The sequence below is a fragment of the Microtus pennsylvanicus genome, chromosome 18 (assembly GCF_037038515.1).
Source record: "Microtus pennsylvanicus isolate mMicPen1 chromosome 18, mMicPen1.hap1, whole genome shotgun sequence".
NCBI classification, from domain to species: domain Eukaryota; kingdom Metazoa; phylum Chordata; class Mammalia; order Rodentia; family Cricetidae; genus Microtus; species Microtus pennsylvanicus.
This window is the reverse complement of record NC_134596.1, coordinates 20125698-20139624: the sequence shown is the minus strand read 5'-3', so window position 1 is coordinate 20139624 and position 13927 is coordinate 20125698. Positions and strand designations below refer to the sequence as shown.

The following is a 13927-nucleotide window of genomic DNA, read 5'->3' as shown; positions in this document are numbered from 1 at the left end:
CTGGATGATGGGACCAGAATGCCTCCAAGAGTTCACGCCGCAGGGTCAATCTAAGTTCTTTATATCAGAATTTATTTTTATTAGATTTAATTATGTATGTGCACGTGCGTCTGTAAGAGGGTATGTGCACCTGTGTGCACGTGCCTGCAGAGGGCAAAGGCTTTGGAGATGACTCCCGGAGCTGGATTTACAGGCAGTTGTGAGCTACTATCCCACATGGGTGCTGGGTTCCCTCACGGAGCAAAAAGCTCTCTTCCTGGCTATAACCCATCCCTCCAGGTCCTCGTCTAAGTCCTTCTAAACGATTTCAGAGGACTGGGAGGTGGCTCAGCAGATAGCACACTTGACTAATTCCCATGTGAAAAGGTGGGTGCACTCTTACAGGAAGATGGGCAGAAGAATCACCCAAACATCTAGCCAGAAGTACACCATGTATAAGAGAGACCCTGTATCAATGAGGTAGAAAATGAGAATCTATCCCAAAAGTTTTTCCTCTCTCTCTCTCTCTCTCTCTCTCTCTCTCTCTCTCTCTCTCTCTTCTCTCTCTCTCTCTCTCTCTCTCTCTCTCTCTCTCTCTCTCTCTCTCTCTCTCTTTCTCTCTCTCTTATCTTCCCCCCCCTCACCCACACAATATCTGAGACAGAGTCACACTATGTAACAATGGCTAGCCTGGAACTTGCTGGGTAGACAAGACAGGCTGTGAAATCACTGAGATGTGCCTGCCTCTGCCCCCGAATGCTGGGATTGAAGCTGTGTGCCACCATGCCTGGAACACAAAATTGCTGGCAGAGAGAGAGAGAGAGAGAGAGAGAGAGAGAGAGAGAGAGAGAGAGAGAGAGAGAGAACTTTAGAAAAAAGAGCCCAGTCCCTACCTGTGGTTATTTCCAATTTACCAGACTACCAGTAGGATTTAGTGTGGTCTGGCTTAAGCGATGCACACAGGCATTCTGACCACAGGTGAAACTGTACCTGTCTCCTCAGCCCTGCTCCAGTTGGCAGGCTGGCTCTTGTGGGATGGGTACCCCTCATTCTTCACGCCTTCTTCACCTCTGGGGACATTTCTACAGGCAAGGGCAAGCCACTAGCCTCAGGATTATGTCAAGGAAAGATAAGTAACTTCAAAGGATTTTGAAACTACCAGAGTTCTGAAAAACAAGTACATTTTGTACTCTGAAGAGGTTAGACCGAATGTTCTAGAAGATTCTATTTTGGTCAAGATATCTATATTTGCTAAGCACAGTGGTGATCATGTTCTGAGCACTTGGGAGGCAAAGGCAGTCAGATCTCTGTGAGTTCAAAGTCTACCTGGTCTGCATAGCAATTTCCAGGCCAGCCAATGCCACATATGAGACCTTGTCTCAAAAATAATAATAATAATATCTCCAATTTGCTACCATTTATTTCTAGGCACACTCTGTTTGGCACAGTCTTCATGGTGATAATATTACTATCTACTATCTACTATCTACCCTTGGCCACTGACTAATCTGTAACGTATTCAAAAGCAAAGTTAAATCAAAGTGTTGTGGCCATTTAACAAAAGATGGCAGGAGACTGCTATACCTAATTTCTCTTGCCAATGGTCAGTTTTGAGGAGCATCAAGCCAAAAATCCACACCCTGACACAATACTCACTGTGCTGAGCGATGAACCCATGTCATCACTGCAGGGAACCTCTGTATCATCTCCTTTACCTGGAAGATAATAGTTTGTGACCTACTTACTGGATATCTCAGGCAAGGGACAAGAGAGAGGGCTTTTTTCTACCTGCCTTTCTCTGGTCAGACACAGAGGTCAAGGGGGAAGACAACGTCAGTCTGGAGTTCCTGCCAGTTATACGCTCCAGCTTGTGGACCAGAGCCAGAGGGCCCTGGGCTACAAAGTGTAAACAGATTTCTGTGGCCTCCTAATCTAGGTAATTGGTCCCAAATGCTGTTACCCCTTTCCAGATAGAAGCTTGGCATGCTGTTTTAAAAAAAATCTGGAACTTTTCTCAATTGACAGAGAACAGTTTGGAGTGTGAATTCAGTCTGTTCCTCAACTCTAAGGTCCCTGGAAACAGCCAGGTAAATACACAGGAAACACAGAAGCCTCTGTGCAGAGTTCCACCGTATTTTCTTACGTTCATCCCCTCTCTCTTTGGTCCCCCATCCTCAAGAGTGGAAGGAAGCGTGTTTAATCTACATGAACAGTTTTGGCTGAGTCTCGCAGAGTGAACACCACCTGCAAGACAACAGGCAGGTTTCCGAGCAAGACAGAACTTCAACCAAGAATAATATATTGTTACCAGTGTGCGCCGTCATGATGCTAGCCTAAACCAGCTGTTCCCTGACATCATTTTCAGGCTAAAATTATGCCTCTCATGCTCTGTGAGGAAAGCAGTTCTGGCAAAAGATTGGGATGGTCTCTTTAGTGATTTAAGCTGTCTTGTAGAGGGCAGGCTACAGAACCTCACAGAGGAGGCCTCTACAAAGCAGAGACAAATACATATACCTTGCCCATTCAGTGTAACATTAAAAGAGATAAAAGTTATGGGCCATAAGAGATATAAGGACACTTCATATATTACCATATGATACAAAGCATTTGCATAGCAGATTTGGTAGTGCAGCTACCTATGCAACACAAGAAATGAAATTTTCTTTATGCTGGGAAATCTTTAGCTTAGAATTCAAAAGGAAAAAGCAATAAATAAATAAATGATTAAATAAATAAATAAACGAAATAAACAGCATAGCTTTCTTTGTATCTTTCAAGTCAGTAACAAAATCTCAGAGTGCCTTTAATTTTTCTTTTTCTTTTTTTCTTTCTTAGTTTCTTTTTCTTTTCCTCTCACGCCTTCCTTTTTGCTTCTTCAAAACTTCCCTTGTCACATTTTTCTGTTAATTATCTCCAGAACATGTAGTCAAAGTCTCTGCTAATCATTGCTTAGGAGGAGACTGCTCTTTCTCTTCTCTTCATCTTTGATTCCAAGTCAATGTCTTGCCAAGACTTTTTCTTTAAATTCCATTCTATTTCTCAATCCTCTCTCTCTCTCTCTCTCTCTCTCTCTCTCTCTCTCTCTCTCTCTCTCTCTCTCTCTCTCTCTCTCCCTATATCTAATTCAACTTGTCAGATAGAAGACCAGAGATTTGTGGGAGGACTGGGAAACCCCTACCTTCTGACCTGAGAGACCAGAATATGAGACAGGACACACTCTCCTCTCTTCGGTTTTTTTTTCCCCCCAGAAAATGCTATCGGTACTTCCTATTGGCTTTCGTTGTCCAGAAATTGGAAGTTCACTCCCATGCATAGTCTACAGCCATTCATTTATCCAACAAATATGATTGCATTTTCTCTTGACAAGCAGTCTAGCACTAGACAGAACAGAATGGGACATGCTGGATCAGGTCATTTTTATAAACAGTGTGACCTTGAGCAGCTTGTATAGCATCCCCGAGCTTTATCATCGTCACCTGAAGAGTGGAAGTCGTAACACTTTCCTGACATCTGAGGTAAAAAACCAAGTTACCTTAGCACAGGGCCTGGGGTCATGAAGTGTCCTTGAGATGTTAGCTGACAATTTTCCATTCACCGTCTCTTTGCTGAAAACCGCTCTGTGGACTGGAGGTTTTGCTCTATGGCAGAAAGATCACCTGAGGTGTGCAAAGTCCTGGGTTCCAGTCCTTGTATCTCAGAAACAACAACAACAACAAAAAAAGACAAGATTATTTACCAACTCAAAGGCTAGGACTTTCTCTCCTGTTCTTCCCCTTTGGCTGTTTTCATACACATCACTGCAAGTTCTCTTCATATACCGTCCTTCTCTTCATCTCCAGATGAATTTCAAAAAAGAAAACTAAGACAAAGACATTCCAAAAACACCTTTCAGTTCCGTCTAGCCTAAGCTAACTTCTATTCATCTTTGGCTCAAGGTTTCCTTGTGAACCCAAACAGGAACTGCAGCTTACCCCAATGGCAGTGAGTTGAGGTACGGGTATTCCCACGCTTGTTTAAAGTTTAATGCCTCCCTTTTCCACTTTCAAATGCTGGAAGTTTAAAGATTTGTGGTTTTCCTGGGCACCAATTGAGATCTGGTAAGTTAATCTGAATCTTGCTTTGAGTTTGTCATTCGAATGAACTCACATTTCATAACGCTAACCCTTGCGTTTAGAGCATGTCTGCTATCTTCACCTCTGTTGATTAAAAAAATATAATAGCTTAAGTAAAATGTGAGAGGCGTTTTATTTAAACAAACTACAGTGTGCAGAATGCTTGCGTCCCCTTGTCTCAATAGTAAATATAATTTCATTTTTACTATTAGCAAAATATGTTTCATAGCACGTGTTTCAGTGAGGACTGCTGCCAAATATCTCTCATTATTTACAGTTTCATTTATTTGTCAAGACATTCCAAGTTGACTAGATGATAATTTGCAATTTACCTATTTCTCTCGACCTTTGAAGGTCTTCAGTATGTCATTGCTTATCCCAGGGTCTGCTAAACTGTGACTGTAAAATCAAACTTGTATAAGTTAATCTTTCTTCCTCTTTCACTTCTTATTCCTCTAGAGAGCAGAAGCCCAGACTTTAAGCTAATTTCCTCCAATCATATGCCAGAGGTTTGGGAAGATCTAAAGGCAAATCTTTGACATCCAAATGATAGGTTCGCCGTTACTAATTGATAAGCTTCTGCACATAGGTGATTACTGGCCATTAGAAAGAAATGGCTTCTGCCATAAACAATGAGCAAGAGCGAGTTTCGAGAAAAGGGTACCTTTTCTGTCTATAGGAAGAGTGAACGCATACTTCCAATTTTTGTTGTATCATAAGACAAAATGATCTTAAATAACACACGTGCAGCTTAGTACATCAACGATCTCTGAAAAGATTACTTCCCTAAAACTGTAAGCTTGATTAAATGAAAGCTTTGCTGTTAAATTACACTGAAAATCTATTTCTTTATTTCACCAGACAAAGTTATTCTGGGATAATTCTTTTCTTAAGAAGCGTACACTATATAAAGATCCTGGCTACCAAAATGCTTCTGGTACCTTTTTCCGAAACTGACTATATTTCTTACCATTTAAAAATTAAAACCTAAAAACACAGAAGTCATGGGTTCTTTCTTCTGAACTATAGTCCCAAAGTACTGTTCATAAAAATAAATTTTACGATGTCTTTGAGGATCCCAAAGAACTCAAGTCAAGATTTTTTTGGCTCAAAAAGAAAGCCGTTTTGATATTCAAAAATTTGGCCTCTCTTAGTCAATCCCCAGTAGAGGAAAAAAAATAAGCTAATCTTAGTAAGATGGTAAATTGAAGGGACTTGCTCTTCTAACTTGATCCTCGGTCATGTTTTAAAATATGATCAAAACAGTGAAGACTGGGAAATGACATTGGAAGTTTAAAAAAATAACTCAAAATAGAAAAGTTGAGTCTTCCTTTAAGGAACTGTTCTGTGTCCACATTAGAGACCGACAAGGATTTTGGTGGAAAATAGCTGCAGCCTTTCCTCTGTCCTTGTCTTCTGTGTAGCAATCAAAAACATGCACTCAGCATGCTAACAGGGCTACCGGATCTGTTCACACAGGATGGAGCGTCAGGTTTTTTGCTGGGCAAGTACTCCAGGTGTGATTCTGGAGGGCCAACCAGCTGAAAGGAGACATAGCTAACAGACACGGGCAAAAGACCCGTGGCACATACAAGCCACATGCGCTACCACGCATGTCTAAAAGCGACAGGGCTCTGCTCTAGGTCCTTGATAACTCAGGCATGTTGTGAGCTCTGGAAAGAATTTTAATCTACATGAAACTCAAGGCCTTTTAAACATGCCGCATACAATGTGTGATGGTCATCGCTAAGACGCTGCTGCTCCATTATCCTTGTCCATTTGGAATGAATGAGGCTAATTAATTTTAGGCCATACTTGATGAGGTCAGCACCATACGAGGGGTGCGTGCTAGACATTGCTAATCTCTTTCAGCTGAGAGTGATGAATTAAAGATGAAGCATGCCTTTGCAGGCCTAATTTAGAATGTATATCAAAAAAAAACCTACAGCAAATAATACTATCCCCCATAACAAAGGAAAACTTGTTCTCTCAGGCTCCTGGACTTGTGTTGATTTAAAGACATTTTCGGTCCTCTTTGGACTTCCAGCTGTGGTTGGGTGAAGCCTCTCTAGAAAAATCAAGCCATCTCTCACACGCAGCCATGGGGACAAAAGGTGGGATTAAAGGGAAGAAAGAAAGAAAATAAAAACAAAATACAACAATCAGGTTTTGATCCCCTGTGTATTAAAATTCCACCTACATATTAGGCAGAGACCCTCTTTTTTTTTCCCCCAGAACTACCAGACAAACAAAGATTTCAAATTAGGATACCTGTATTCAAGTCCCGGCCACCCAGCTCTGCTGGGATGTTTCAAAGTAATATGCTCAATGAGGCAGCCTGGGTTTTTTTGTTGTTGTTGTTGTTGGTGGTGGTGGTTTTATGTATGTAAGTGAGTGAGTGTGTGTGTGTGCATATGTGTGTGTTGTGGGTTTTTTTGTTTTGTTTTAAAGCAGATATCCTAATGAGGCTTATTAGGTTTTTCCATGTCTCAATTTTAAAAGCCAATAGAGATTGGCCAGGTAGATAATGTGATACCTTTTATTAAGCCAAGGAAAGAAATTGTAATACAGACGCCTCCAAGCCAAAATGTTTTTATGAAAGTGAGTGCTCAGCCAACTTCCGGGGTTGTAAAATGGAAGGATCTCCCTTCTATACAAGCACTAAAGAGAAGAAAGAATTACTCACGATTTCTCAAAGGTGACTGTTATTAAGTCCCGAAGCAGAGTAAGGAAGGAGTTTTAGCCCAGACATTGGCAAGAAAAAAAAAGTGTCTGGGCATATCAGAAATGAGAACCGCTTACAGGTTACTACTGTGAATGCTTGGGATTTCTAACTGGTGGCCAAGCCAGCTCCTGACTTTAGGTCCCAGTAGCTCTCATTAGAACAAGCCGCTTCAAATTACATCTAATCTACACGATGAATCAATCTTTCATCCCTTTAATTGCTTCTGAAAATATTTATATTTCTTAATAATGCACATTTTGTCTTGTAACTTCTGATTAAACCCAGACGAGCCTTCCCCAAGCAGGCAGTGACCAAGCAAAGACAATTTGGGACGGGAAGGAAAGGGAAGGTTTAAGAGACAGACTTTTCTTGCTGGAAACCATCAGAGGAGAGCTGAAATAAATAGCAATTCGGCAGAGTACTGCTGCGATCTAATAGAAATTAAAGATTCATTTTTACTTGTTTATTTTTGCACACAGGGTCTCCTGTAGCCCTGGCTAACTTGAAGCTTGCTATGCAGCTGAGCATGACCTTGAACTGCTGATCTGTCCGTCTTCGCCTTCTGAGGACTGGGATTGCAGGTGTGTAGTACCAAATACATTCTTACTGTAGGATTGATTATTAGTTCTGGCTATCTAACTGATTAGCTTTATAAGTATCGCAAGAAATAATTGTGATAGAGACTTAGAAAAATTTCCACATTACAATCAGTTAACAACTCACACAAACTATCATATCACAAAAACAAAATCCCAGCACTCGGGAGGCAGAGGCAGAGGCAGGAGGATCTCTGTGATTTCAAGGTCAGCCTGGTCTACAGAGTGAGTTCCAGGACAGCCAGGACTTCACAGAGAAACCCTGTCTCAAATCCCACCACCATTCAAACAAAAAAAGTTATAATGCAGAAATAGCCAGAGGACCAAATAAATATACTGGTTGAACGAGAAGCATGGCAGGACAACAATACCATGTTGTCAAAGCGGTATTGATTCACAGTGTGGGGACCAAGAGAAAAGGTGTTCCATCTCAGTAGTACCAGTCTCCCATGCTGCTACAGACCTCGAGTCCTCTTAATTCGCCTGGAAAACAGCCAGAATTTTAAATTATATGATGCTCTAAGCAACCTTCCCTGCTTCAAGTCCAGTCAGCCCACTCTAGCAGAGAGTTCAAACAACTGAAGTTCAATATGTAATTTTACCATATTAGACCTAGTATCTTCAGAAGGCCCAGAGCGAAGGGTCATGAATTTGAAGCCAGTCTGAACATGAAAATCAAGATAGACAAGCAGGAAGAGAGGAATGAGAGGGAAGGAAAGGAGGGAGGAAGGAAAGAAGGAAGGAAGGGAGGGAGGGAGGGAGGGAGGGAGGAAGGAAGGACATTGTCCCTTTACCAAACGGCTACAGCTTCTTGTTTATTTTCTAAACTATATATATATATATAGTTTAGAAAAGTATATATATCTAATATATGTGTATATATATACATACATATTTTCTATACTATATATAGTGTAACTATATGTAATAAAACTATCTACAGAGCATTTGAGTTGTATTAAGCATCATGAGGACTTTGGTGCTGATCTCAAATCATCAAATGCTGCGTATAAATTGAAGACAAATAAGATGCTACTTGGGAGAAGAGACCTGAGCCTGCGTGGGTCTTGGTCCAGGCCCATTAGAGATGACAGTTCCAGATTCTCTAGAGGCAAAGCAAATAAAATAATTTCTCATAGTGCTGAGCATTCTTATTGACAGCCTCTAGAAGGGGGGAGCTATCCCTCTTACCTGTGAATGAGTCCTATAGACCCTCGACTCGGACATGGCAATTGCTTCTTGGTTCCGCTCCTCATTTTCAGAAGTGAGAAAAGCATCTCCAAACATCCTAGTTCAGTACACTGAATCTAATCATCCCATTTTTTGAGAAGAGGAAAATAAAGGCCAGTGGAATGGAGGTCATATACTTGGTAACTGGCAAAGCTGGAATTTACAGTCAGGGTACAGGGCTGGGCAATGCATCTCAGTGGTACATGACTTTCTCTGCAGGTGTGAGACCCTAGGGTTTGGTCACAAGCACTGCAAATTAGATACATAAATAATAAGTAAATACAAAGAAACTGAGCCATGAGCTATTCCACGCTACCTCCGAATCTGAAAATTTTTCATATTCAGAAAATAAGAGAGATGTCTTGCGCCCACTCAGTGCAATTCAAAACTTCTTGCAATTACATCTGGGACCTAGAATCAGCTACCATCATCACTGGCTTTTGATTCAAACTTCCTGAGTGTCCCCAGTTGCCCAGCAATGTGTGTTTTAGACAAGTCCCTAACATCTAGAAACCTGGTTTTGTTGTCTGATCTACTGAAGAAATGAAGAGAGGTTAAGTAGCATGTTAGTGTTCACATTCTAGCACGTGTTAGACGCTAGTCATAATCAGCATTGCCATAGTCTTTTGGTCTCGATTTGTGTCATGACTCGGGGTGTAAGAAAAAAAATTCCCCATGGAAACGACGAGACGTAGGAACACAGTTTCCAGTTCTGTCTATGTCTCTATTGACTCCCTGACTTCAGACATCCCAGCCTCAGTTTATTCATCAGCAAAATGGAAATTCAAAACAAAAATCTGCCTGAACAGAATTTCAGTAGAAGTCAAATGACTCCTGCATGCGAAAGGACTCCATAAGTAGGAAGGGCACTGCAAAATACAGCACTTGGTGGTTTTATTGAAACAAAATGAACCGAAGTTTGGAAAGATACTAGCTGCCCAGAGTTGGTTAATAAATAATAAAAGGAGATAAAGACTTGTCTTGCTTCTCAAATAAATCACCTTCAAAATGAGATATGAAGGCTGGGCATGGTAGTTCAGGCCCTTAAACATGGCATTGGAGGGACAGAGAACAGAGACTCTCAAAGTTCCAGGTGAGTCAAGGCTCCATAGTGAGGTGCTATTTTTTAAAAAAAAAAAAGAGAGAGAGAACACAGCACTCGGGAGGCAGAGGCAGGTGGATCTCTGTGAGTTCGAGGCCAGCCTTGGTCTACAGTGTGAGTTCCAGGACTGGCTCCATAACTCCTGAGAAATCCTGTCTCAAAAATAAATAAATAGATAAATATAAATAAAATTTTAAAAAGAGGAAACTGGCGCTGGGGGGGGGGGCTGAGTCTACTTCAGTCATCGACTAAACGCCTAGTCCAATAGAAGTCTCAACACATTCCCAAAATGAGACATATGCAGCATCGTTAAACCATTAAAAACTCCACATGGGTACCTTTCTCAATCATCCATTTAACTTTGTTCTTCTGTTCTCTACCTGAACTAAAAATCCTCATAATTTTATATCACCAGAGCATTAGAAAACTGTGAGGTCCCAAAGTTAGGACAGCAAATCCACTCTCTCGTTTTGCTTTTCCATTAAGGAAGTAGTGGATCTAAACGGGGAAAAAAAATGAATGCATTTGCTGAAATATTAAACGGTGACTTCCAAGAAGCCTTCATACTCATTAAAATACTGTCAAACTCCTCAGCCTGACCAGCTGTCCGTTTGCGTGTGAACTTTAAAAATATATTCATTACTGAGCTATAATTCGGCTTGCACCGAAGAAGCATCTAGGGCTGGGGATTGTTTTGTGAGTGGGATTATTAAGGAGTTGGGGCCTAAAGGTATATGTCTATTTTAAAAAGAAATTTTCTGATTGCAGATAACTTCTCAATTTGATTTAGTGTCGAACGATAGCGATGGGGTTGATAAGTGAGCATTCATCGGTAATTCATCTTGGGCTGGTGGAAAGTTACAGCCAAGCCGTGCTTTCCCAACAGTGACAAGCCCTATTAATCTTCTTCAGACACATTTCAATAGGTGTTCCCATCTGTGGCCAACATCTAAACGCTCTGGCATCACTGGCGACTCGAAGACACCTTCATTTCAAGTTACACTAGCGAAAATGTGATATTAGATTGTACTCTATTTTTTAACCTAATTCTCTCTTTCCATTCAATTAGCCTTTCTTGCCTGGATTTTCTGCTCACATGTAATACCATTTCCCAGGGAGAGCTCTCCAAGATTCCGTTTTCTCAGAGATACACAGTGCTCCTCCCCAAGGTTAGCAAACAACAACTATTTTTTTTAGCAAATTAAAATTGCATAGATTCAATTCTGACAGCCATTGATTGGCCTCTGATTGTGTCTGTCCTTACAAACTGGAAGCTACAAGAATAAAGAGCGTCCGAGCATTCGGAGGGCTGAGAGAAAGGGAGAAGGCTCTGCAAACTATTTGTATTCAGATTTCGAATGCAATTTGTTATTCTGAACTATGATGCTAAATTTTCATTGGGGCGCGGTCCTGGAATAACGAGAGATCATTAGGAAAAAAGAGTGGAAACCATCATGTTTTCCCGAGATGATCAGTACTTAGATTGGAATCCCTCTCCTATCTTTCTGAGACTGCTGAAGGAATGCCCTTTAAACTGGGAAATAAAAGAATCACTTTAGGATACACCATTTCACTTAAATTGCCCTTTTTCTCTCAGCAGCATCCCCTAGCTAGCTGTAAGTTTAGTATAAGTGAGAAGAGTGGGGGGGGGGGTAGGCGATGGGGAGGGCGGTGCTTGATTTTGGATAGCACCTAAGTGCTTTCTCGTACCACGTTCTACCTCATAATAGGTCTGTTCTTGCAGAGGAAGAGAATTTGAAAAGCATTTTTTTTTCTTGTGTACTTTAGAAATCCTTCAAAAAATTAAAACCGGATATTTTCATTTCTGGAAAGGTTAGATACACCTGCATAATGGATGGAATTGTTTTTAGCGTCACTGCAGAATGTGGACATGGGAACTCAGGAGATGTGTGAATACAGGCACAGACATGCACGGGTGCCTGTCTTGCTCGCGTGTGTGCATGGATGCATGTGTAAAACGTGCATTCTCCCAAGGGTCCTCCCTCATACAAACTCTCTTTGCACAGTGAGCATTTAAGATTGTTAGAGATCTCAATCACCTCTTGGTATTGGTGAGTTTAAACGTGTTGTACTAATAACTTGTCCAAGAGAAATTAAATCCTTATATGTCAGAAGCACTCTACACTGGATTATCTACAAGACAAGTACTTATTGAATAAACGTTGGGACCAATTTCATTTTAATGTGACTGACTGTATGTTTCAGAGATAAAAAGACTCAAACCTGTAACTGTGTTGCCACAGTACACCCAACTTGTCTATTTCCATTACTGTCTCTCAACTTAAAATATGGAAAATCTCTCTTCTCTCTCTCTCTCTCTCTCTCTCTCTCTCTCTCTCTCTCTCTCTCGTTGTTGTTGTTCTGAAGAGCAAGGGGGAGAGATAGAAAATGCCTGGCATTCAGCCTAAAGAGAAATCATTGAAACAAATTAATCCTATGCCGTTTAAATTGACATGGTAATCCATCATCAGAGGAAGGAAACTCTGAAAGCAATCTCAGATCTGCCCCCACTCTCTCCCTGGCCCTGGAGGCACAAAGACAGATAGTAAAAGAAGTGTGGGGGGGGAGATAATCGTAAAAATTAGAAATGCCTTGGAAAAAAAATACAACTGGTTCTATCAGCTTCTACTGTCCTGCCTCTTCAAATCTCCTTTGGAGACTTTCAACAGTTACTTTCCTAAGTTTGCCTCTCAGTGATGGGTTCTTGCTTCCCGCTCTACCAGGCTGGCCATTGCCTGGCCCCCTTGAGAAGCTAGGTAACTCAGAGTGCTGAAAGCTTCCCAGTGAGTTCTGCAGAAACTCTTCCCCAGTGCTAGGGGCTGCTTTGGGAGGTAGGTGGGAAGTGGATTTTGCTTTGTTTATCGTGTGGGGTTTGAAGAGGCAGAGAATGGAAGAGAATGCTTTTGTTTGCCTCCCCCTGTCATTGCCCTTTTGCCCTTGGTGAAAACGATGAAAATAGTAATTTTAAAAAGAAAACTTTTCTGACATCACCAAAAAGAGGGGCATGCCACCCTGCTCCGCCACTTGTCACCTTTTTTAGAGAGGGATTTAGCTTCCAAAGTTCTCCCCACTTTAGAAAGGCCCATGATGGCATGTTGTTAACGTTTGATTTTAAAGTCATAAATTGTATAACACAGAAGAAGAATTAGTAGGTAGACGAGAAGAAATAAAACCTTATTAAGAATTCAATTATGAAAGCAATGTGCCTGTATTTCCGAGACATTGCATTCGAAGGGTTATTATTTGTTTGTCTAGGGAGGGCTTCTCTTTAGCTAACATATGTGGTATTGTTTTATTTGTTTGTTTAAAGGAAGGAGATGGTGCGGGGGGTACTATACACTGCTCATTCCTGACTGGACATACAAATCTAAACAGAAATCTAAATGATATTTAATAATGTTTCTAGCTCTATAAGCAGGACTGTTGGAAACATTTTTAATTTTAAACACTTACCCTGTTAGTACCGAGACAGTAACTGAAGACCGAGGCCGCCTACTTGACAATCAGAGACTCTAGGGCAGAAAAACATAAACTCAAATGGTGGCTAAAAGATGCCCCATTTTAATTTGTTTAGGATAGAACTGCTTCTAAGTTATTAGGCAAACTTTTGTGTAACTGAAACTTCAAAGTAAACATCACAGTGCTTGTCTAGAAATCTGATTCACTGATCTTTAAAGGGGATGGGTAATTCTGACCCAAGATCATCCAAGTACTTAAGTATAACAGAAATTTCCAGAATAAAGAGGGAGAGTCAAAGTCTTTTCTTGTACATGTTATATCACACTATAACAGTGTCAACTTTAAGACTTGTTAAAAAGTGGGATGTGTGTGTGTGTGTGTGTTTGTGTGTGTGTGTGTGTGTGTGTGTGTGTGTGTGTGTGGAGAGAGAGATCTCTCCGTCCTTAAAAGCACTTGCTGCTCCTGCCGAGGACCAGAGTTTGATTCCCAGCACCAATGTTGGGTTGCTTACGACTTCCTGTAATTCTAGTTCCAGGGGACCAGACCCCTCTTATAGCCTCAGCAGGTACCTACAGGCATATACACATAAATACAAAAAAAAGTACAGATTTTGGAGTTCTTTTTTTAAATAAAACCCTGGAGGTTGAAATAGTAGTTCTTCAGTAATTGAAGAACACTGAACTATACATCCTTAAAAAGATTA

The 13927-nt window shown here is 41.0% G+C and overlaps 1 long non-coding RNA gene across 4 annotated transcripts in view; it reads right to left on the bottom strand.

Moving 5' to 3' along the window:
• Positions 1-13927, bottom strand: part of LOC142837731 (uncharacterized) — a 45830-nt gene that overhangs the window by 22668 nt on the left and 9235 nt on the right. The window contains exons 2-3 of one of the 4 annotated variants that reach the window (XR_012908332.1): positions 3512-13277; positions 1636-1694 (exon numbers count right to left, since the gene is read on the bottom strand). This is a non-coding gene — a long non-coding RNA (uncharacterized LOC142837731). The remainder of the gene's footprint in view (positions 1-1635; positions 1695-3511; positions 13278-13927) is intronic. The other 3 variants (XR_012908330.1, XR_012908333.1, XR_012908331.1) reach the window with 3 other exon arrangements.